This window comes from Capsicum annuum, chromosome 6 (genome assembly GCF_002878395.1).
Source record: "Capsicum annuum cultivar UCD-10X-F1 chromosome 6, UCD10Xv1.1, whole genome shotgun sequence".
Lineage (NCBI taxonomy): Eukaryota > Viridiplantae > Streptophyta > Magnoliopsida > Solanales > Solanaceae > Capsicum > Capsicum annuum.
This window is the reverse complement of record NC_061116.1, coordinates 70,360,287-70,384,306: the sequence shown is the minus strand read 5'-3', so window position 1 is coordinate 70,384,306 and position 24,020 is coordinate 70,360,287.

Here is a 24,020-nt window from a genome sequence, read left to right as displayed (position 1 = left end):
AGTAAACCTAATTGAGTCAAACTCAAGAACCTACCCAATATCTTTTTCTCTTTAACAGACATAGCGGGCAGGGAAACCACTGACTAAGCAACTACTGGTGCTAGAGTGTCATCAACTCTAGTGCCACAGCTATAGGTTGATCCGTTCCTCTTTATTACTTTGATCTGTATACTGAGCATCATCAAGCGGTGCACCACTAACTAAACCCTGGAGTATGGAGACTAGGCTTGCCTTTGGCCCACTACTGGCTGTGGTGGAGGAATCTCTATTACAATAGTAGGAATAGGGTTTGGTGAAGGCTCATTATATTAATCTCTTATTAGGGTTGTATATCCAATCTGTCCCCAACCTCGAGGTCATCCACATACTCCGATAGGATCCCTAGTCGCAAACTCGAGGTCCTAAACTTATGTAGCAGTAGCATGTATCCTAGCCATCTGCAAAAAGAGTGTGAAACTAATCAAATCTTAGAAACCAACTCAGACTCTCAGCACGAAATGAATTAAGAAATTAAAGATCTCCTAAACATGCCCTATAGCCTCCTGAAGATAAGAAATGGATGTCATTATTTAAATATGTGGGACTTTACTAGAGATTTTCACTTGTACCAAAATAGTGGTGAACTTAGAGTTCTACTCCCAATTTTTCATGATTTGATTTCCTGAGTCATAATGGCACCTACTTTAACCCACTAATAGATAAGAAAAACTATATCCCAGAACTATAAGTGATAGGCTAATTGGTGGAAAATGGCATATATGCTAACAATAAGCAAGTAAATAAATTACAAGTCATAATCATAAATACAAGATCATAAGTAAAGTGGCATAAGAGAAAATTAATGTCACGACCCGAATTCTAGGTCATGATGGCACCTACTTTAATCTACAATGTAATACCTCGCATATTTCTAATCTTGTGATTCATACTTGAGTACATGACTTACAATGAATATCCTAGTGATAGGATAGCTTATGATACATTAAGTATGATCATATGAGTTACTTAAGGTAATGCAAGCTAAGAGTTTTTGAATCCATCAAGTTTTAGTGTACGATTTTGTAAGGGTCATCTATAAATGAGTATAACTCGATATTAATGTGGTATTTTCACTGATTTAAACCCACCAAATTGTAGATAATCGAATTAGCTTTCCAACTATACCAATTTCGCCTTAATCCAATACCCGAGTAAAAAGTTATGCCCATTTTCGTGAGAGACAGTAAGCATAAGCGATTGGTTAGGCGCCGCCTAACCCAAGCATAGGCGATTGGTTACGTGCCGCCCAACCCAAGAATAGGCGATCACTTGGGCGCCACATAAGCCAATTCCAGGTGTCAAAAACACTCCGTCTTGAGTTATTTTAAAGGTAATTAAGTCTTTAAATACTCCTTACATGTCCCTAAACTTAACCCTACAGAATATATATCTTCTAAACCTATTGCAACCCTATTTTCATCTCAAAGCTCATCATCCAAGAGCACTAAAGGAGAAAAACAACTAGGGTTGCATAAGAAAGCTTGAAGATCCGATTTCAAGGAAATTCCTCCGTCAATCATCAAGAATATTCCTTCTAAGGTATGCGTAGTATTCATCTATGGATTCAATTCGTTCATAGAGTTCAAGAATCAATCTTTAAAATACAAAAGCTTGGTTGATTGTGGTGATATGATCATACCCATATTGATTTTCGTTTGTTTTCCTCTTTCTCATTATAAAGTATGATTTCTATATTGTTGGGTGTTATGATCATGTTGTTGATATTGGGTGATTCCCAAGATGAAATCTTTATGTGTTTTTGTGAATTCATGATATCATATGAGTTGGAAACATCAAAATTTGGTTGTTCATAATGTATAATTCGATGAATTCACCTATGCTTAAGATGTGCATGTAAGGTGTTTGATAAAATGCCTAAGAAACTAGAAATCATGCAATATAGCTAAATTGTGACTAAGTGAAGGATTCATGATATGCCCTTATGTTCCAATGACTTCTATGTTGTTAATGTTACTTGTAAATGTTGTTGGAATACTCATGAACTATTCTTATGAGATTATGCTATGTTTACTTGCAAATCCTACTTATGATCAATATGTATGATAACCATGCAATCCACATGAATTTCCATGTTATTGGTATGTGTTGCCAATATGATTATGCAATGAACATGATATTAAGAGTGAGCAAGTACTTCCATGTGATATGAAATCCTTCCCATGCAATACATTATTGATAACCATGCTTAGTATGAGATCCCTACTTATGATATTATATATTATGGACTCTACTCCTATGATCAAGTCAGTCATGTGTGTCAGTTTCCTTCCATCGAGTCCTGGGGGTACTTGTACCCAAATACTATAGCTGTGTGCCTAGATCCATATCATGTTTCACGATATCCGAACTCAAGATATGTTCCATAGAATTCAGTCAGTCATATGACTCAGGAAACCCTCATGATCTTAGTCAGTTGTCAGATATCAGTAACATTCCACCAGTCAATGGAATTCAGTAAGATCAAGTCATACACAGTCAGTTATTTATGTTCAGTCCCTCCAGATGGGAGTAGAGGTTAGCACCGAGTGAACCCAAGGATGGGAACTCATCCGCTAGTTCAGGGTGTGATTCTTAGTGGCAATCCTTGTGTTCCAGAACTACATAGCCAGCATAGGTTGAGACATCTTAACCCGTCAGCTCAGGGTTGATGAGGTGGCTTAACCCATTAGTTTAGGGTTCCCACCGTTCTCATTGAGTACCCGCCAGATAAGGGTCACTCACAGTTGTCCTTACCAGTGGCGCGGTATTAACACCCCTCCAGTCGGGGCAGAGATTGGACCCCAGCTTAGCCATGACAACATACGTGGGGCATGTCGGTTAAACACTACTTCCCACCATTTCAGTATCAGTCTCAGTAAAAGAACTCAGATAGTTCTTCAGATTTTAGTATATACAGAATTGTCAGATACAGTCATCCATGTTATCAGTTTCAGTATCAGTCTTGACAGTTATCAATAAACCATGTATTAGCTTACAAGTCATGCTATCATATATTCACGGTCCCAGTTTCTATATATATATATTTGCACCCCCACATTCATATTAGTCAGTCAGTGTTGTTCATGCATGAAACCCTTTATGTTCAGCCTACCTTCCTCTTATACTCAGTACTCCAGTTGTACTGACGTATTTATGCTGTGGTGCTTTCTTTTCATGTTACAACATAGGTTCCGAGACACGAGCTCCAGCCTAACAGTAGCAGTAGCATTCCAGTTGTAGAGACACAGTGAGTCCTTATTGATTCCAGGACAATATGATCTGATTTATTTATTTATTCTTCAGTTCAGTTTTATGGAGTTAGTTGGAGACATGTTCCTTCAACTCCTTATTCAGACAATTTAGAGGCTTTCAGATTTACTTTCAGATTTACGTTTAGATTTAGTTGTTTTGGGTATTTTTGCCTACATGATTTTATTCAGTTGAACCTTATGGCCTTATAGTTCCACGTATTCCATATTATTATATCATGATTTGCAGTATACAGGTACAGATATCAGTTATGGGTTATCTTGTGGTCCCTTGGGGTCATGAGCACCGTGTAATATTCTGGTTCAGTAAATCGAGTTGTTACAAAGTTGGTATCAGAGCCTAAGGTTCAATAGAGTCCTAGGAAGTCTGAAAGCCACATCTAGTAGAGTCTTGTACATGGGTGTGTTGCGCGCCACATTTATGTGCGGGAGGCTATAAGATGTTTTAGGAATAGTCCCCTTTCTTCATTATTCATGTCATGCTAGTGAGCGTAATCACAAGTTAAACTCTTAGTCTAATCTCTTCTTCTCTTATTCCAGACCATGGCCCCAAAGAGAAGAAACCAGTCAGCTCCTCAACCCAAAGATCCTTTGGGCGAACATGTTTCCCATGCAGAGTTTAGAGTCGCATTTACCACACTTGCTCAGTCCATGGCTGCACAGAATAAATGACCACCAATCATTCTGGCCAATCCAATGGCCACTCCCAAAGTAGCTAGGGTTCGGGACTTCACCCAAATGAAACCTCTATCTTTCCATGGGACTAAGTCTGATGAGGACCCTAAGGAGTTCATTTACCAAGTCCAGAAGGTCATTGACATCATGGGTGCTACTTCTATTAAGAGTGCTGAGTTAGCCTCCTACCAGTAATAGGATGTTACTCATGATTGGTACAAACAGTGGAAGTATGAGAGGTTAGATGATACAGGCCCTATCAAGTGGGAGGAATTTGTCATAGCCTTCTTAAACAGATTCTTTCCCTAAGAGCTAAAGGAAGCCAAAGTTCTTGAGTTCATCAACCTCAGGTAGGGAAATATGATGGTTAGGGAGTATTCTCTCAGATTTACTCAGCTAGCCAGGTATGCTCCTCATATGGTTGTAGACAATAGAGCTAAGATAAGCAAGTTCATGTCAGGGGTCAACGATAGCATGGTAATTGAGTGTAGGTCTGCGATGCTGATCGGTGATATGACCTTAGCAAGAATCATGACCCATGCCCAGCAAGTAGAAGAGCAGAAGTTTAAGATAAAGGAGAGGCAGAACAAGAGAGCAAGGTCAGTTAATTTTAACTTTGCTCAGCCCAAGTCAGATAGAGGAAACCATTCAATGTTTTGCTCTAAGTCAGCCGTTCTAGCTCCTTCCTCTGCCAGCGCTCTAGTGCCAAAGTACGGAGACAGCAATAGGAACAAAGCACCAGGCTCTAAATCTCAGGGCAGTGCTAGCAGTGCCCGAATGAATCCCCTTTGTCAGACTTATGGTAAGAACCACAAGGGCATTTACAGAGCCGGTAGTGATGTTTGTTCTGGTTGTGGCAAGCCAAGACATAGGATTAGGGATTTTCTACAGTCTAGTCGCCCGAACCAGTAGGGTTCCATTTCCAATACTACCAGTGGGAAACGGTCAAACAGACTCTCTGCTCTTTAGTCCCGGTAGGATCAGGAAAACTCTCCTGATTCATTACTGGTACGTTCTAGATTTTCCATATTCATGTTTATACTTTGCTAGACCTAGGTGCATCTTTGTCTTTTGTTACTCCATATATAGCAGGCGATTTAGCAATCAGTCCCAAAATTCTAGCAGAGCCCTTATCAGTCTCTACCCCAGTGGGTAAAACCATCATAGCTCAACGGGTATACAGGAACTGCCCGGTTATGATATCTTAGAAATCCACATCAGCAGATTTAGTGGAGTTAGAGATGACTAATTTTGATGTCATTCTTGTCATGGATTGGCTTCATTCCTGATATGCTACAGTCGATTGCAGGAATAGGATAGTTCAGTTTCAATTCTCGAATGTGCCCGTCCTAGAGTGGAAGGGTAGTATTTCAGCGTTCAGGGGTCAACTTGTTTCCTACCTTCGGGCAAGGAAATTGATATCTAAGGAGTGTGTGTATCATCTCGTGTATGTTAAAGATTCTAGTTCTGAATCTCCCAGCCTCAAAACAGTCCCGGTTGCTAATGAATACTCAGATGTCTTTCTCAAAGATCTTCCAGGCATTCCTCCCGAAAGGGAAATAGACTTCGGCATAGACCATTTTTCGGATACTCAACCTATTTATATTCCACCCTATAGAATAGCACCAACAGAATTCAAGGAACTGAAAGATCAATTGAAGGATCTCTTAGATAAGGGATTCATTAGACCCAGCATTTCCCCATAGGGTGCGCCAGTATTATTCGTGCGCAAGAAAGATGGTTCTCTCAGAATGTGTATTGATTATCGTTAGCTCAACAAGGTCACGGTCAAGAATAGATATCCTCTTCCCAGGATTGATGATCTATTCGACCAACTTCAGGGTGTCAGTTACTTCTCCAAGATAGACCTCAGATCAGGCTATCATCAGCTCAGAGTTAGAGAATGTGACATTCTAAAGATAGTTTTCCGTACTCGGTATGGTCACTTCAAATTTTTAGTAATGTCATTTGGTCTTACCAATGCCTTTGCAGCTTTTATGGATTTGATAAACCATGTGTTCAAGCAATACTTGGACATGTTTGTCATAGTCTTTATAGATGATATTCTGGTCTATTATTGCACAGAGCGTGATCACACAGACCATCTTAGGATTGTTCTTCAGTCTCTCAGGGATCACCAGTTATTCGCTAAGTTCAGCAAGTACACATTTTGGCTAAGATCAGTAGCATTCCTTGGCCATATTATTTCCGGTGATGGCATTAGAGTAGATCCTCAGAAAACCAAGGCAGTAAGAAACTTGCCTAGACCTATATCTCCATCAGATATTAAGAGTTTCTTGGGTTTGGCTGGCTATTACAGACGGTTTGTTGAGGGATTTTCTTCTATTGCATCTCCCATGTCCAGATTGACTCAGAAGAAGATAAAGTCTTAGTGGTCAGATTCATACGAGAAGAGCTTTCAAGAGTTGAAGACTCGACTCACCTCCGCTCTAGTTCTAGCTATTCCAAATGGTTCAGATGGTTTTGTAGTCTATTATGATGCATCCAGAGTGGGTTTTGGTTGTTTCCTCATGTAGCATGGTAAGGTCAAAGCCTACGCCTCTAGACAGTTAAAGCCACAAGAGAAAAATTATCATACTCATGATCTTGAGTTAGCAGTGGTAGTTTTTTCCTTGAAGATTTGGAGGCATTATCTTTATGGAGTTTATGTAGATGTCTTCACAGACCATAAAATCCTCCAGTATGTCTTTTCTTAGAAATATCTCAATCTTTGCCAGAGAAGGTGGTTAGAGCTCTTGAAGGATTACGACATGAGTGTTCGTTATCATCCAGGCAAGGACAATGTTGTGTCCAACGCTCTCAGTCGACTCTTCATGGGTAGTATTTCTCACGTTGAGGATAGTAAGAAAAATATGGCTCAGAAGATCCATCAACTTGCTAGACTAGGCATTCGCTTAGTCGATTCTTCACAGGGTGGTGTATGTGTTCATAGTATTTTAGAGTCATCTCTAGTTTTCAAGGTGAAAGAGAAACAAGACAAAGATCCTAGCCTTGTCAAGCTCAAAGAGTTAATTCAGAATCAGAAAGTTGAGGTTTTCTCCCAAGGAGGAGATGGTGTTCTTCGTTCTCAGGGTCGTCTATGTGTTCCAGGTGTGGATGAATTGAGGCAGTGAATTCTTGTAGAAGCACATGGTGCGTGATACTCTATTCATCTAGGGGCCACTAAGATGTACCGCGACCTGCGGGAGATCTATTGGTAGAGTGGGATGAAGAGAGATGTTGCAGAGTTTGTGGCTAAGTACTCTACATGTCAGCAGGTTAAGATAGAGCATCAGAAACCTAGTGGTTCCATACAAGAGTTTACCATTCCTACTTAGAAGTGGGAATAAGTTAACATAGACTTCGTGACGGGTTTGCCTAGAACTCATCATCAGCATGATTCAGTCTGGGTCATTATAGATAGAATGAACAATTCGGCTCATTTCCTTCCTGTTCATACTTCTTATTCCGCCGAGGATTATGCCAAACTCTGTATCAGGGAGTTAGTCAGATTACACAGTGTTCCACTATCTATCATCTCAGAAAGAGGTACCCAATTTACTTCTCACTTTTGGAAAGCATTCTAAAAAGGTCTCGGTACCCAAGTCTATCTTAGCACAATATTTTATCCTCACAGAAATGGTCAAGCAGAGGACCATTCAGACTCTTAAAGATATGCTAAGGGCGTGTGCAATTGACTTCAAGGGAAGTTGGGATGACCACTTGTCTTTGATTGAGTTTGCATACAACAATAACTATTATTCTAGTATTTAGATGGCTCCATTTGAAGCTCTCTATGGTAGGAGATGTGGATCTCCAATTGGTTGGTTCGAATTTAGTGAGGCCTTAATCATAGGTCTTGACTTAGTATTCGACGCCTTTAAGAAAGTTTAGTTGATCAGAGAGAGACTCTGGGCTACTCAAAGCTGATAGAAGTCCTATGTAGATGTTTGTAGAAAGGATCTCGAGTTTGAGATCAATGACTATTTCTATCTTAAGATCTCTCCTATGAAGGAAGTGAAGAGGTTCGGCAAGAAAGGGAAACTCAGTCCCCGGTATGTCGGTCCCTTCAGAATTCTTTGTCGCTTCAGCAAGGTAGCTTATGAGCTTGAGTTGTCTTCACATCTGCCCTCAGTCCATCCAGTCTTCTATGTTTCTTTGCTTAAGAAGCGCATAGGTGACCCAGTAGTTGTTGTCCCTATTCAGAGCATCGACATTCAGAACAACCTCTCTTATGAAGAGATTCTAGTCGAAATCTTAGATTATCAGACTCGTAGATTGAGGAATAAAGATGTCCCTCTAGTCAAGGTTCTTTGGCGAAATCAGTCTCATGAGGGAGCTACTTGGGAAGCAGAAGTAGATATGCATACCAAGTATCCTCACCTCTTCCCCGCCAATTCAGATCAAGCTCAAGGTAACAGTTCTCCTTAAGCTTATTAAGTTTCATGTTCATGTTTCCAGTACAAACTTGGTACCTATTAACCGTTTCATACTTAGTCATGCATTCATGTATCAGTTGTTCATGAATTAGATATGCACGAGTTTAGTATGTTTAGCATGCCAGTCATGAGATCAAGTTTCACTTCTTCGTGTTCAGTTCAGGTTCTATTGTCTTGTATCCCTTCTCAGTAAATTCTCATTCGAGGACGAATGTTCCCAAGGGGGAGATATTGTAATACCCCTAATGTTTCTAATCCTGTGATTTATACTTGAGTACATGACATACAATGAATATCCTAGTGATAGGATATCTTATGATGCATTAAGCATATTCATATGAGTCACTTAAGGTAATGCAAGCTAAGAGTTTTTGAATCCATCAAGTTTTAGTGTTCGATTTTGCAAGGGTCATCTTTGAACAATTATAACTCGATTTTAATATGGTATTTTGGCTGATTTAAACCCACTAAACTGTAGAGAATCGAATTATCTTTCCAACGATACCAATTTCTCCTTAATATTATACCCGAGCAAAAAGTTATGCCCATTTTTGTGAGAGACAATAAGCATAGGTGATTGGTTAGGCGCCGCCTAACCCAAGCATAGGCGATTGGTTAGGCGCCGCCCAACCCAAGCATAGGTGATCACTTGGGTGCCGCCTAAGCCAATTTCAGGTGTCAAAAACACTCCGTCTTGAGTTATTTTAAAGGTAATTAAGTCTTTAAATACTCCTTACACGTCCCTAAACTTAAACCTACAAAATATATAGCTTTTAAACCTATTGCAACCCTATTTTCATCTCAAAGCTCATCATCCAAGAGCACTAAAGGCAAAAAATAACTAGGGTTGCATAAGAAAGATTGAAGATCCGATTTCAAGGAAATTCCTCCGTCAATAATCAAGAATCTTCCTTCTAAGGTATATGTAGTGTTCATCTATGGATTCAATTCGTTCATAGAGTTTAAGAATCAATCTTTAAAATACAAAAGCTTCGTTGATTGTGGTGATATGATTATACCCATGTTGATGATTGTTTGTTTTCCACTTTCTCATTATAAAGTATGATTTCTATATTGTTGGGTGTTGATGATTATGTTGCTGATATTGGGTGATTCCCAAGATGGAATCTTTATGTGTTTTTGTGAATTCATGATATCATATGAGTTGGAAACTTGTAAATTTGGTTGTTCATGATGTATAATTCGATGAATTCACCTATACTTAAGATGTGCATGTAAGGTGTTTGATAAAATACCTAAGGAACTAGAAATCATGCAATATAGCTAAATTGTGACTAAGTGAAGGATTCATGATATGCCCTTACGTTCCAATGACTTCTATGTTGTTAATGTGCCTTGTAAATGTTGTTGGAATACTCATGAACTATTGTTATGAGATTATGCTATGTTTACTTGCAAATCCTACTTATCAATAAGATGTATGATAATCATGCAATCCACATGAATTTCCATGTTATTGGTATGTGTTGCCAATATGATTATGCAATGACATGATATTAAGAGTGTGCAAGTACTTCCATGTGATATGAAATCCTTTCCATGCAATACATTGTTGATAACCATGCTTAGTATGAGATCCCTACTTATGATATTATATATTATGGACTCTACTCTTATGATCAAGCCAGTCATGTCTGTCAGTTTCCTTCCATCGAGTCCTTGGGGTACTTGTACCCGAAAACTATAGTTGTGTGCCTAGATCCATGTCATGTTTCACGATATCCGAACTCAAGTTATGATTCCATAGACTTTAGTCAGTCATGTGACTCAGGAAAACCTCATGATCTTAGTCAGTTGTCAGATATCAGTAATATTCTGCCAGTTAATGAAATTCAGTAAGATCAAGTTATGCACAGTCCCTCCAGACGGGAGTAGAGATTAGCACCGAGTGAACCCAAGGATGGGAACTCACCCACCAGTTCAGGGTGTGATTCTTAGTAGCAATCCTTGTGTTCCAGAACTACATACCCAGCGTAGTTGAGACATCTTAACCCATCAGCTTAGGGTTGATGAGGTGGCTTAACCCGTCAGTTTAAGGTTTCCACCGTTCTCATTGAGTACCTGCCAGATAAGGGTCACTCACAGCTGTTCTTACCAGTGGCGCGGTATTGACACCCCTCCAGTCGGGGCAGAGATTGGACCCCAGCTTAGCCATAACGGTATATATGGGGCATGTCAGTTAATCACTACTTCCCACAGTTTCAGTATCAGTCTCAGTAAAAGAACTCAGATAGTTCTTCAGATTTTAGTATATACAGGACTGTCAAATATAGTCATCCATGTTATCAGTTTAAGTATCAGTCTTGACAGTTATCAATAAACCATGTATTAGCTTACAAGTCATGCTATCACGTATTTACGGTCCCAGTATCTATATATGTATGTTTTCACTCCCACGTTCATATTAGTCAGTCAGTGTTGTTCATGCATAAAACCCTTTATGTTCAGCCTACCTTCCTGGTATACTCAGTACTCCAGCTGTACTGACGCATTTGCGCTATGGTTCTTTCTTTTCATGTTACACCATAATTTCTGAGACACGAGCTCCAGCCCAGCAGTAGCAGTAGCGTTCCAGTCGCAGAGACACAGTGAGTCCTCATTGATTCGAGGAAAATATGATCTGATTCATTTATTTATTCTTCAGTTCAGTTTTACGGAGTTAGTTGGAGACATGTTCCTTCAACTCCTTATTCAGACAGTTTAGAGGCTTTCAGATTTACGTTCAGATTTAGTTGTTTTGGGTAATTTTGCCCACATAATTTTATTCAGTTGAACCTTATGGCCTTACAGTTCCATGTATTCCGCACTATTATATCATGATTTGCAGTATACAGGTACAAATATCTGTCATGGGTTAGGTTGTGGTCCCTCGGGGTCATGAGCACCGTGTAGCATTTCGGTTCAGCAAATCGGGGTGTTACATACAATTAGGTAAGCCAAACTGCAAACCTATGCTTGAGCAATGATATAATTAGCGTAAATCCGAGGAATTTGCAAGTGAAGACTTAAAAATAAAATAAATAATAATAATAATAATAGTACTAATATGGAGGATAAATGAGATAAAGATAACATCCCATGACCCATTAGTGTCGGTACAAGAGCTACTAAAAAGGAAATAAGAGTATTATAATAATCAAATACAAATCAGTCTCAAATAGGGGTGGCAAATGGGCGGATCAGATCGGGTTTGGATAGATTAAATTTTGATTGAGCTTAAATGGATTTAATGAAATCCACCCCTATAATATATGGGTAAATATGGATGTAGTCAAATATGGATTGGGTAAAAATGGTTGCTACCCACTTTAACTCTTAAAGAAAAAAACTTAGAACTTATACATGCATATCAGCTGGACTTTTTTATCTACTACCCCGCCCTCCCACCCCTTACACCCCTCCTCCCCATACCCATTTTTTTTCTCTTCTATCTCTAGCCTCTACTTTTCTTTCGTTTTCTCTATTTTTTTTCTTTTCTTTCTTGTATTTTTTATTTATTTTTATTTTTACTTTTTTACTTTCTCATTTTTTTCTATTTTGATCGTATTTTATATTTTTTTTTATATTTTCAATGAACATGGCTAAGTCGAGTATAAATCATGCATGATGATGAAAATATCTAACTGTCAAAATTACAATTCATATATTCTCTTTGCCTTTTTTCTCCTTTTTTTCTTTTTAGATTCTTTTTTCTCTCTTCTATCTATAGCCTTAATTTCTCTTTTTTTTTTTTTTCATATTTTCTCCCTCTTCTATCTCTAGCCTCTACATTTCTTACTTTTTTCCTATTTTTTCCTTTTTAGTTTCCTTTTTCTTTTTGTATTTTTTCTTTTTTTTTTTTCTGTTTTCTTTCTCATTTTTTTGGTTGTATGTTATATTTTATATTTCTTATATTTTCGAAGAATATGTCAAAGTCTAGTACAAATCATGGATGATGACAGAAATATCATAATCTCTCATTGTATTTGAATTCACCATTATTTTTTTCTTTTTGTTTTTATCATTTTTCGTTTTTTTTATTTTTTTTTGGTATTTTTGTTTTCTGTTTTTTCTTTATGGTTTTTTTCTCTCTTCTATCTCTAACTTCTAGTTCTTTTTTTTGTTTTTTTTGTTTTTTTCTTTTTTTCTTTTTTTCTTTTTCTTCTTTTTTTCATTTTTAATTTTTTATTATAATGAAAATACGATAATCACATATGATTAATATTCGCTCAACATTTATATTTTTGTATTCACCAATACAATTGTATTTGTATTTGTTTTTATACTTCAAAATTATATTTTTATTTTATAGTTTGCACCATCATATTATTTTATATAATTCACACTAGTATTTTAAAGAACTCTTTTGTATTTGTAATTTATCGTTTACTGTACATTATATTTGTATCTTGTGGTTTCATTTTGCTTGTATTTGTATTTGTATTCTATTTCCATTGATGAACTTGTATTTTTATATAACTATTTTATATTTGTTTTCATAAGTTGACCGTATATTGTCTTTGTATTTATAATTGCATTTGTTTCATTTGTTTGTATTTCCATTCGTAGTTGATAATATCATTTATATTTTTGAATAATTGAAAAAGAATAGTTATTTTTTTATACGGACACTTGTATTTATATATATTGATACAAACTGTATTTTATTGATATGAATTGAAGAATACAAATAAATATGGTAAATTGTTCAAATACAATTGCTAAATTATACAAATACAAATGTTACATTTGTATCAAAGCTTACATATTTATACAACTTTGAACCATACGCATACAATTGATACTTGTTTATAGATAAATATAAATGATAAATTTGATATACAAATGCTAACGATACATTTGTATTGAATAAAACATTGTATATTTATATATTTTAGTCTCAAGAAAATACAATTAATCCATATACTTGTTTGTTTTTAAATACAAATGATAAATTATACATATTCATGACTAAAAGAAAGGTAAACCTAGCCTACCTTGATGTCGAAGAATTCCTGATAGAATTTTATAAGTTGATGAATTTCCTTTTTGAGGAGATGCCACGCAAGAATTCAAAGAATAAACAAGTAAATCAAGCTTATGAACACCCTAAAATCTCATATCAATGTTTCTCCAAAGTTTCAACATTATCTAGGGTTTTTCACTCTTGAATGTGTGAAAAATGGGAGGAAATTTAACCAAGTGAGACATTTATGGACTCCCAGGTGCCCCTAAAGTGGGCAATGGGACACTTTAGTAGTCATCGGTAAAACGGCTAATGCTTTAGCAGACAACTTGTTGCTAAAGTGGCTGTTGGGGCTGGGCCAGACTGCATAAGCGCCTGGAAGGTTGCTTTAGAGGATGAACTAGTTGAGTGCAAAAGCTCGAGACTTGGAATTTTTTTGTTTCTCCATCGTCACCTCGAGGTTTATTCAAAGTTTCATGTACGCAAATGAACTATGCTACCCTATCAAATTCGATGTCTTGGATCCAATGGCCTAGTCAAAATTTTTATTTGTGGTTGTTTTGATAAGAATTGGGTCCCACACCTAAGTGTAATTTTTTCAACTTTAGGCCAATTGGCCAGAATGACTTTGAAAGCCTTGGAACCCAAACCGAGGGTCATCCAAGCATAAACTCAACATTATTGAGCTGTTGGAACTACTAGAATTAGCATATGAGTTCGTTTTACTAAATTTCTTACCTGACAGCCAATTTTTTCCCAGTAAAGACTTCAAATAGAGAATTAGCTATAAAACTAAATAAACTACCCGATAACCAAACTGTCAGCTCTAGTAAATCATAAATGACTCGTGGCGGCTATAGAAAAGATCAAAATGGCATCAACATATGGAAATGTAGAAACTGACATACTCAAATATTTGAGAACAACTCGAATGGTTGCTATTCTTATACTCTAAATCTACCAAAGTTAGATGTTACTCCCACTGACCTCTAAATCCATAACATAGGCTCAAATCATATCCTAAAGAACCTGAATAGTCCGCTCCGACTACCCGTCGGCTTAAGGGTGGAAGGCTATGCTAAAATCAACCTAAGTACCCAAATACTCCTGAAAAAGCTTTTCAAACACTTAAAGGAAACACTGAGCCCTGATCTGAAATGATAGATATAAGAACACCAAGAAATAAACTATTTCTCGAACATAGATATAGGCTAACTGTTCGACACTAAAGAATATCTAAATAAGAATGAAATGTGTTGATTGGTCAATCGATCTATAATTACCAAATTACCATTAGAATCATTAGAGGTATGAGGAAAACCACTAACAAAGTCCATTGTGATCCATTCCTACTTTCATTCGCGAATAGGCAACCTCTAAATCAGCCTACCAGATCTCTGATGCTCAGCCTTCACCTATTGACAACATAGGCAATGAGCTACTAAGTCTACCACAACATTATTCATACCACTCAAACAGTAATGTTGCCTCAAATATTTATATATCTTAGTTGTACCAAGTTAAATGGAATATCTGGAGCTATGAGTCAAATGGAAAATTGATTGAATCAAATCTCCAACTCTCAAAATACAAACACGGCCGTCGAATCTAAAAATACCCTTAGAATTAGTGGTATCCCTTTAGAACGCACCATTCAAGACCTGTCCCATGCCAAACGGCCTTGGAGAATCTAATATAGAAGCCAAACTGCCCACATTCACCACACTCGAGCTCAAGGCGTCTACTACCATATTTGCGTTACCCCAATGATATAAGATAGAGATGGTATAATCCTTAAGAAACTTTATCCATCTATTCTTCCTAGAATTTATCTCTCTTTGGATCATAAAATCCTAAAGACTATGATGATCCATGTTTATCTCATAATGCATGCCATAAAGATAATGCCTCCAAATATTAAGTGCCAAAACTACTGCTTCCAACTCTAAGTCATGAGTGTGGTAGTTGAGTTTGTGCACCTTTAGCTACCTCAACACATAAGTAATAACTCGACCCTATTGTATTAGAACACAACCCATACCATCACAAAAAGCATTACAATACACGATGAATCTCTCATCCTCAATAGGGAGAGCCAATATAGAAAATGGAGTGAGAAATCTTATGAGCTTCCAAAAGCTCAACTCATACCACTCGAACCACTTGAAAGGAACCTTATTCTGTGTAAATCTATTCTTCATCGCTACAATAGAAGTGAACCCCTAAATAACACCTATAGTAACTGGCCAAACCAATGAGCTATGAACCTCAGATAGAGATGTAGGCCTAGAGCAATCATGAATAGACTTATTATTTACTGGATCTACCATAATCCCATCCTTACACACCATATGTCCTAGGAATGTCACCAACTCCAACTAAAACTCACACTTAGAGAATTTGAAAAAAAGACTATGATCTCTCAAAGTCTGGTGTACAATTCTCAATTGTTGCATATGCTCCTATCTACTACTTGAATAAACTAGAATATCGTCGATGAACACAATCACCAATTAATCCAAATAAGGCATGACCCCACAGTTCATAAAATCCATGGAAATGGCTAGGGAATTAGTCAACCCAAAAGACATCACCGAGACTCATAATGACAATAACGAGCACTAAAGGTTGCCTTTTGGATATCCTTAGCCTTAATGTTCAACTGATGGTAATCGAACCTCAAGTCAATATTAAAGACACTATTCCTCCCTAAAGATGATCAAATAAACCGTCAATGTGCGGCATAGGATACCAATTCCTTACCGTTACCTTATTAAGATGCTTGAAGTCAATACCCATATGAAAGAAACCATCCATCTTCTTCACAAAAAATATATCCTCCAAGAAGATATATTAGGTTTAATAAAAATCTTACCTAGAAGATCCTAAATCTGAAAATTCAGCTCCTTAAGCTCAACAGGAGCTATATGGTAAGGTGTCATAAAAATAGGTTGGGTATCTGACTTAAGGTAAATAACAAACTCAATATCATGCTTAGGGAGAAGACCAGGTAGATTGGTAGGTAAAATATCAGAATTCTCATAGACTATAGGAATAGAGTCAAGCAAGGGACTTTCCATACTAACATCATGACTATAAGAGAAATAAGACTCACAACCCCTCAAGGAATAACCCCCATCGGCTCGTGGCTAATAGATTCCTGCCATACAATAGGGATATGCTGGGCATGGGTAAGGTAAGGGTCTTGGAAAATAATCTAAGACCATATGATAAAGGGATAACCAGTCCATGTATAGAATCATATCAAAATCTAACCATGTCTAATATAATAAGATCAGCCTAAGTATCATACTCTCAAACAGTCACAACACGTGATCTATAAACTTGATCTACTACTTAAGGATCACCCATGGGAGTAGATACACAAAATAGCATAGATAAAGAATCCCAATATAACTTTAACTACGTGTCATAATAAGCAGATACATAAAAATATATGGATCCTAGATTAAATAATTGAAAATTTGAATGATGGCACACCAAAATCATACATATAATAATAGTATACAAAGACCCTACCTTGGGTCTTCCAGGTATGGCATACAACTGATCACTCCCGCCACCAGACTAGGCTCCTGACTAATCTTCTATCCTATCAGCCTAAGGACCTCCATGTGTGCCTTGGGGATCACCCTGATGACCATGTATACCACTTATAGATGGGGATATTTTGCCTTAATCAATGGAACACTCTGACCTAAAGGAATCATCGCTCCAAAACTAGGGCACTCTCTTGAGTAATGGCCAAAGTCCTAACGTACATAACATGCCCCTGGCTTTATAGTAAACCCAGAAAGTCATGCTAATAAAAAATAACCATCATAACTAGAATAACCCAAATATGAGCCCCTCGAAGGTTTACCACTTTTCTAGAAAAAATGATCACTATGACTAGATTGACCTCCATCGATAATTTGAAGAGTGGCATGAATGGGCCTACTAGACTAACCCTGATATAGATGAGGCTGATGCTGAGGTACCTACCCTGAGAACCACTACCTTTAAGGCACGAGCCGCTATGGCTTCTACTGAAACTACCCTTATATTGTGTCCTTTTATTATTTCCCCTTGGGGCTCGCAATGTATCTCCTCTATAATCTAAGCTTAAAATATACTGAAGATTCACAGAAGGGTACGATTTGGCCACTCCACTCATTACCCATCATATGAATGGTACCTTCTACTCTTACCTTAATAAGAATGTTAGACACCATAATCTGTCCAACATACGGCTCCTTAGCATGAGTCGTACCCTACCATATGACTAGTACGTATTAAAATCGTACCTTATGTAAAATGTCATGGATAGACACTTAACAATATCTAGTTTATCACTATACTTCTCGTATCATGATCATACGAGTTGTATGATGCTTTATTGTACCAAGAATAGAACTTTGCTAATATGACACTGACTATCATACGATGAGGGTCCTTTACCCGTACCCTCATAATACAAGTAGTATGATGAGTCGTATGATGCACAGAATGTCCAAGACACATAAAATTTTGCAAGAGCCAAAGTTTGGGATTTATCAAGTACTTTAAATGCAAGTGTAATGACTTGAGGCAGAAAGATGGGGTGGTAGTGAAGATGAATTCCCATGTTATTTGTAAGAGGGATAGTCTTAAGTATCTTGGGTCTATAATTCAAGGAAATTTAGAGATTGATGAGGATATCTCTCACCATATTGGGGTAGTATGGATGAAATAGAGAATCACCTCAGGAGTTTTATGTGATAAAAAGGTGCCTTCCAAGCTTAAAGGAAAATTTTATAAAGTTGTTGTCGTATAGAGCGGAGTCTTAGCCTGTCAAGAACTCTCATATCTAAAAGTTGAAGGTAGAAAAAATAAGGATATTATGTTGTATGTTTTGCCTTACTAGGGGTGATAGGATTAGGAATAAGACTATTCGGGAGAAGGTGTAGGTGGCATTAGTGGAGGACAATATGTGGAAAGTAAGGTTGAGATGGTTTGGACATGTGATAAGTAGAGGCATTAATTCGCTAGTTCATAGATGAAAGAGGTTGGCATTGGATGGTTTTAGGTGGGGTAGAGATAGGCCAAAAAAATACTAGAGAGAGGTGATTAGATATGATATAAAGCAGTTATAGTTTATAAAGTGCATGACCTTTGATAAGAAGTATAGAGGAAGAAGATTAGGATAAAGGGATAGTGTGTGTGGTTGATCCATAGTCAGTAGTTAAGAGTATTCTGGTGTTGCTTGGCTAGTAGTCTTAGGGCTTTGTACATAGGTTGGTGCTTCTAGTTAGGAGGGTTGGGGAGAGGTCTGTGCCTTTTGTTTGTTAGTGTATAGTATTACTTTATGGGTGTCCTATCTTTATTAATTCATCTTGTTCATGTTTGATTACGACTTTTTTTACTATCCTTTTATACTAATCCATGGGTCTATCGAAAATAGCCTCTCTGCTTCTTCGGAGGTAGTGATATGGATTACACATATTTTATCTACCCAAGACCCCACTATGTGGGAATATATTGGGTTTGTTATTGTTGTTGTTGATGGTGATCTATAATAACCCAAAGGTCATCAAAACCATGAGAGGTGCGAGTCAAACTACTGACAAAATCCATAGTGATTTGTTCCCACTTCTATGAAGGAATAGGAAAGCTCTGAATCAAGACACTATCCTCTGTTGTATGGCTTTCACTTGCTGACAACATAGAAAATAATCCACAGAGCTCGCCACATCTCTCTTCATGCAACTTCATAATTAGTGTTGCCTCAAATCTCTAAATATGTTAACTAACCTAGGGTGAATATAATATTTATAGCTATACCCCTCATGGAATATCAACTAAATGAAATCACCAGCCTTCTAAACATAAATATGACCATCAAATCTCAGAATACCCTCAAAATCTATGGTAGACTTCCTGGACTAACCACTTAGCACATGATCACAGACGATACAAAGTCCCCTATCCTCAAACTAGCGACTCTGAATCTGTACAAATAAGGTAGACCTCACCTCAACACTAGCAAGGAAACACCTAGAATACGTATTTCAAGTTACACCATTTAGTTGGCTAAGAATTGGATGTCCAAATCCAACAGCCTCTCAGAGACTTAAATAGATGTCAAACTACTCATTCTCACCACCTTCTATCTCAAGGCATCTTCGGCCATATTTTCCTTGCCCCGATGATATAAAATAGCAATATCATAATTCTTCAGTAACTGCATTAATCTATATTATGTAGAATTAAGCTCTCTCTTAGTCATAAAATTTTAAGGACTATGATGATCTATTTAGCTATCACAATGCAAGACATATAGATAATGCCTCCAAATCTTAAGCAAGAAAATAATCCCTGCCAACTCTAAATCATGAGTGGGGTAGTTGTGCTTGTGCACTTCAGCTGCCTCAAAGCATGAGCAATAACTCGACCTTGTTGCATCAACATACAACCTAAACCAACACTATAAGCATCAAAATTTATGGTGAACCCCTTACCCTCAATAGGAAGAGCCAACACAGATGCTAAAGTGATAAAACTCTTGAGCTTCCAAAAGCTTGACTCACACTCCTCAGACAGCTTGAAAGGAACATTATTTTTGAACAATTTGTTATTAGCGTTGCAATAGTAGCAAAACCTTAAATGAACCACCTGTAGTAACCAGCCAAACTAATAAAGTTATAAGCCGCAGACGGAGATATAATCCTAGTCCAATCATGAAAACCCTCAACCTTCACTGGATCTACTATAATCCCATCCGTAGACATCACCTATCCAAGGAACGTCAACCGACTCAATCCAGAACTCATACTTTGAGAACTTGATAAAAAAACCTATGATGTCTCAATGTCTAGAGAAAAATTCTCAAATATTGCATATGCTCATCCCTGCTCCTTGAGTACACTAGGATGTCATCGATCAACATAGTCACGAAGGAATGTAAATAAGGTCTAAACATGTAGTTCATCAAATCTATGAATATGGTTAAGGAATTGGTCAACACAAAAGGCATCACCAGGAATTCATAGTGGCTATTGTGAGTACTGAAAGTTGTCTTTGGGATGTCCTCAGCTCAAATCCTCAACTGATGGTAATCGGACCTTAAGTTAATCTTAGAGGAACACCACTACTCCCTAAAGCTAATCAAACAAATAGTCAAATCAAGGATAGGATACCTATTCTTCACCAACACCTTATTAAGCTGCCTGTAGTCAATACACATACGAAAGAAACCATTCTTCTTCTTTACAAACATGATAAGAGAATCCCCAAGGCAAAACAATCGATCTAGTAAAACCCTTACGTAAAAGATCTTGAAGTTGTGAATTCAGCTCCGTAAGTTCGACAAGAGCCATATGGTAAAGTGCCATAGAAGTTGGTCTAGGTTTCTATCTTAAGATAAATAATAAGCTCAATATTGTGCTCAGGAGAAGACCAGGTAGATCGGTAGGATAAACATCAGGAAAATCATGGACTATAAAAATAGAGTCAAGTGAGGGACTCTTTATGATAACATAATGAATGTAAGAGAAAGAAGACTCAAAAACCCTGAATATAAGACTCATATCCCAAACATAAGAAATAATCTCTGACGGCTTACAACTAAAAGATCTTTGCCAAACTATTAGAGGTATATAAGACATAGCTAAGGTAACGGTCAGAGAAAAACAATCTAAGTCTGCATGACAACTAGTCCATGCCTAGATAACTAGTTCATGCCCAAAATCACGTTGAATTCCACCATATCTAATATAATAAGATCAGTATCAAACTCTCAAACCATCACAATGCATGATCTATAAACTCAATCCACTACACAATAATCATCCACATTAGTAGATATACATAATGATACAGTTAAAGAATACTAAGTTAACTCTAACCAAGGTGTATAGTAAACAGATACATAAGAATAAGTGGATCCAAATTAAATAAAGTAATTTTTTACTGATGGCACACTGAGATCTTACCTATAATAACAACATTGAAATACTCTAACTTTGGTGTACATAGTATAACATATAAAGAACTTTGCCTTCCAGCTGGATACGCGCCTGAACAATCACCTTTCCTACCTGCTTGAGGACCTTTACCATTAACCTGGGGTCGACCTTATATACCACCTCTAGTTTGGTGCGGTACAACCCTAATTGGTGGAACACTCTGAGATACAGGTACAACTTCCCCATACATGGGACACACTCTAGAGAAATGGCCAAAAGCCCGACAATTATAACATACCCTAGGCAATATGTTGTACCCAAAAGATTCGACTGATATGAAATAGCTACTTTTCTAAAAATAACCCTTTAAAATGAACCTCTCAATGACTAACCACTACTCTGGCCAAGATGATCATTGTAGCTTGGCTGACCTCCATCAATAGTTTAAAGAGAGGCATGAAGGGGCTAACTGTACTGACCTTAATACTGATTAAAATCGCGTGGAGGGAAATTATACTGAGAACTACTGTCTCTGAAATTGAGCCACTCCAGCTCTTACTGAAACTACCCTGGTAACGCAGCCTCTTAACTCTATAATGATTCTCATAATGATTCTCTACCATTATCTACCATTATCTAGGCATGATCAGAAACCTCAATAAATAAGCTATCAGCAACAATAAGGCTCTATGTAGCCATGAGAAGAGGTTGTCTTAATCCTAAAATAAAACACTAAATTCGCTCATACTCAATCAACAAAATAGATGTGGCATGCCTGGACAACTCATGAAATAGAGCCTCATACTCTAAGATAATCATAAAACCCTACATCAATCTCAAGAAATGATCTCTTAGAAGATCTATAAGGCTAAGGGGAAAATACTTCTCCAAGGAGACCTTAGAGAATAAAGTCTATGTCAATAGGGGAGATTTCTGTAGCCTAGAATTGTGATAGCCTATCCACCAATGATGAGATGCCAAATCCATTTGAAAAGTAGTGTATTCAATACCACAAGCCTTAACTAGGCCTAAATTATGGATCCTATCCTCATAAGTAAACAAGAACTCATAAGAATCCTTGATCGGTACCCTAGTAAACCTAGGTGAGTCAAACTCAAGAACCTACCGAACATCTTTTTCTCCTTAACAGACATAGCAAGCAAGACAACCACTGACTGAGAAACTACCAGTGCTAGATTATCCTCAACTCTAGGGTTGCAGCTATAGCTTAAGACCTTCCTCTTTACTACTTTGATTTGCATCCTGAGCACCATCAAGCGGCTTACCAGTAACTAAACCCCAGAGCATGGAGACTGGGCTGGCCCTTGGCCTACTACTGGCTGTGGTGGAGGAATCTCTATTGCAAGAGTAGGAATAGGGTTTGGTGAAGGCTCCCTTTCTTAATCTGTTATTAGGGTTATATGTCCAATATATCCCTTACCTCGGCTTTATCCACATACTCTGGTAGGATCCCTAGTCGCAAACTCGAGGACCTAAACTCATGTAGCAGTAGCATGCATCCTAGCCATATGTAAAAAAAAGTGAAACCAATCAAATCTTAGAAACCAACTCAGACTCTCAACACAAAATGAATTAAGAAAGTGAGGATCTCCTAAACATGCCCTATAGCCTCCCGATGATAAGAAACGGATGTCATTGTTTCGATCTATGGGACTTTACTAGACATTTTCTCTTATACCAAAAATATTGGTGAACTTAGAGCTCTACTATCAATTGTCATGATTTGATTTCCTGAGTCATAATGGAACCTACTTTAACCCTCCAATAGATAAGAAAAACTATATCCCAGAACTATAAGTGATAGGCTAATTGGTGGAAAATGGCATATATGCTAAGAATATGCATGTAAATAAATTAAAAGTCATAATCATAAATACAATATCATAAGTGATGTGGAATAAGAGAAAATTAATATAACAACCTGAATTCTAGGTCATGATGGCACCTACTTTATTCTACAAGTAGGTAAGCCAAACTGCAAACCTATGCTATGAGGAAGGAGCTAATTAGCCTAAATGCGGTGAATTTGTAAGTGAAGACTTAAAAATAAAATAAAATAAATAATAATAATAATAATATTACTAATACAGAGGATAAATAAGATAAAGATAACATCCCATGACCCATTAGTGTCGGTACAAAAGCTACTTAAAAGGGAAAAAGAGTATTGTAATAATCAAATACAAATCTGTCTCAAATAGGGCTGGCAAATGGGCCGATCAGATCGGATTTGCATAGATTGAATTTGGATTGAGCTTAAATGGATTGGATGCAATCCACCCATATAATATATGGATAAATATGAATTTTGTCAAATATGGATTGGGTAAAAACTGTTGCTACCCACTTAAAAATTGTTGTTACCCACTTTAATTCTTAAAGACAAAAACTTAGAACTTGTACATGCGTATCAACTAGAATTTTTTATCTACTACCTTGCCTTCCCACCCCTTGCACCCTTCTTCCCTATACCTATTTTTATTTTTTCTCTCTTCTATCTCTAGCCTCTACTTTTTTATTGTTTTCTCTATTTTTTTCCTCTTTAGTTTCCTCTTTTTTTTTGAATTTTTTATTTATTTTTGTTTTTACTTTTTTACTTTCTCATTTTTTTCTTTTTTGATCGTATTTTTGATTTTTTTATATTTTTAATGAATATGGCTAAGTC